At 38.9% G+C, this 3020-nt stretch overlaps 1 pseudogene; it reads right to left on the bottom strand.

Moving 5' to 3' along the window:
- Positions 1 to 421: 421 nt before the first annotated feature.
- On the bottom strand, positions 422 to 1359 carry LOC102773213 (annotated as a pseudogene).
- Positions 1360 to 3020: the final 1661 nt, after the last annotated feature.

The following is a 3020-nucleotide window of genomic DNA, read 5'->3' as shown; positions in this document are numbered from 1 at the left end:
TGCATGAGACCCTAACTTTATTTTACTCTCTGCTTTATGCTTTCAAACCAAGATCAACACCAGTTATAGCCACCATAAAGTTCAGGTCTAAGGTTTCCAGACCAGGTGAGGGTCCATATATTATTAATCCAATGAAAAAGAATTCCATTCTCTTATTTTTTTAAAGACATATTGATTTAACATTGTGCTCAGACTATTACTTTTGGCTATCAACAGCATGAGTTGCAAAAACACACACCAGACTGCATTAAAACCCTTCGTTGGAATGCTTTCTACTTCCCACAGAAAAGAAACTAAAATAACCTGTGATACAATTAGTCATAAATTCATCCCTCAAGATTTTTGCCCATTCACATAAGTATTGTCTAAAATATGTCTTCTTGTAGCAGATAGGCCCTGCCACCACTGTGCATGGCCGAGTTCACAAATCTATTGTAACTTGTAGCTTCCCTGCCACTTCTCTGGCTCTACTCTCCTGCTGAGTTTTGTTTCCTGGCAGTAATTGAAACCTTCTGCTACTACCATAGCTACTGCAGCTGCGGGAAGAGCCCTAGCCCCACTGATTTTGTGGTTTGACAAAGAATTGGCCTCCACCACCATAAGGACCAGGGCTTCTGCCGCCCAAGTTTCCTCCTCTCATGCGTCCAAAACCTGAAGGTTGGTGGTTGTAATTGCCAGAATCACTGTAGCTTTTGCCACCTCTAAAATTGCTTCCTTCACTACCAAATCCCCACTGCCACCATATCCGCCACCACAGCTGCCACCAAAGCCGCCTTGATCACTGAAGTTTCCTCCACCACTGAAGGGTCATTCCCACCAACATTTTCAGAACCACTTTGGATGAAGCGCTGGTCATCTCTTGCTTAGATAGGGCTGTCCTTACGTCACAGTTGTGGCCATTCACAGGGTGGTATTTCTGAAAGACAGTCTTGTCTCCAGAGTCATGGTCATCAAAGGTTACAAAAGCAGAGCCTCTCTTCTTGCCACTGCCTTGGTCAGTCATGAGTTCAATCACTTTTCCCTTCCTGTTCAAAATAATCCCTTAGTTCTTCAGTGTCTTTGATACCACCAACAAAAGTCTTTTTCACAGTTAAGTGGCACCAGGTATTTCGGAATCTTCTCCTGAGACAGCCCTCTCTGGTTCCACACTCTTCCATCCATCTTGTGTGGCCTTCATTCATAGCCACACACGCCTTCTCCATGGTGGCATAGGTGACAGACCCACAGCCTCTGGAGCACACAGTCTGTGAGCGTCCCCCATGGCTCACTGTGGCTCTCATGGATTGTCTCAAAGCTCAAACCTCTGATAAAGAGTTGCCATAGCTGTTCTGGCTCTTTGGGTGTCTCTGATTTAGACATGACGACTGTGGGAGGGGAGAGTTTAATGATGCAGAAAAAAAGAGAATTCCATTCTTTTAAAATGTGTTCATTAAAAAAAAAAAAAAAGGGAATTCTAAATCTTTTCTTTATTATTGGTCCTTCTGGCCAGGTCATTGTAACACTTACATATCATGTTCAGACAGTCAAATATGTGGAATTTGCAGTTAAACAAAGTTGATGTTGACCATACAAGGGAAAAGATAGGTGAATACTGGCTGGGGAGGTATTATAGGCTGTTTCCTATACTATCTGTGATATAAACCAAGTCTCTTTATCTTTCTGGGACTTTTTTGATTTATTTATGCAGTATACTTGTACTAGGCTTTTTTCTATGATTGCTGCTTATTAAATTATATCTAGCTTTTTTATCTTTGTTAATGATGCATCCTATGTCTGAAAACTTCCCCTGAGTGGTCTGGACTATAGAAGTTACACCTACCTTTGTGTTTCAATGGCAACTTATGTGACTCTCTGAGGATTATAATTAAATTGTCATCATTGCTTTTGTCTCCCATTAAATTTAAATCCTCTTGTTCATTCTTATTTTCTTGCTGTCCATCTTGGATTCAACACATAATGTGTGTTCATTAAATATTTATTGAAAATATGAATGAATTCTTTGTAATTCAGTTTATATCTCTATCATATCATACAGTGTTGCTGTTATTGTGTGTGTGTTTTTAAATTATGTTGCTTTGGTCCAGTTTTGAGGTTCTGAGCAAAGGTCAACCAGTTTCTCTTCTTGAGCAGCTAATCAAGTACACACCCGACCATTTCCCTTGTTGGGCACGCACTCTCTAGGCCACTGTGCATCTGCCCTAATCAGCTCCAGCTTTCTGTTGCCATGTCCCTGGGTGCAAAAGCCCTGTGTGGCCCTGCCTGGCAGCCTTCTCTAGTTGGGAGCTATAACTAACAAGAAGTCCTGCCTTTCATCTACCTGGTGTTAGTTGGTTATTTCTTACCATCAAACGGGCCTTTAAATTTCATAAAACACATGACAACCGTTACCTAAAAGTTATGTGTGTCAAATAAAAATAATCAACTTAGCCTTTATATTCAGAACTCCAAATAAAATGTCCCTTAGAAATTGGGAATAAAAAAATCTTTATTATAAAAAATATTGAAATAACTGCCCTAGAGTGGACAAAAACATGTGGAGGCTACTACCATTTTTTAAACCAACTTTCAAATTTTTAAAAGAAGCAATTATGCCACATTCCACACTTATATACCTCTTGTATTTCTAGATACATAATAGGAATTTAAAGACAATTACCAAGTGATTGAATTCAGGACCTATTTTGATTGATCTTCCTAAGGAAATGATACTATTTCATTATTTCTGTGAGGACAATTTAGTACAATCTAACTATATAAATTTAAGGTGATCTTTAGACCAAATAACACAGAGACAATAACATAAAATAGATCAAATAACAGAATTTAACTGCAATCAAACTCAGACATAAGTAGTATGTTATTTTAAAGTATGCAACTAGTGTTCTTTTTTGCAGTTTCCAGCATCTGCTGAATTTACTCTATAGGTTGTATTGTCCTTACATTTTGGCAGAAACATAAGAGAGAACATATTTTCCTTACTGCCCCTCACACTCTTTGATTGGAAGGTTCCACTACTTTAT

This window comes from Myotis davidii, unplaced genomic scaffold (assembly GCF_000327345.1).
Source record: "Myotis davidii unplaced genomic scaffold, ASM32734v1 scaffold49, whole genome shotgun sequence".
Taxonomy (NCBI): domain Eukaryota; kingdom Metazoa; phylum Chordata; class Mammalia; order Chiroptera; family Vespertilionidae; genus Myotis; species Myotis davidii.
This window is presented reverse-complemented; position numbering and strand designations above follow the sequence as displayed.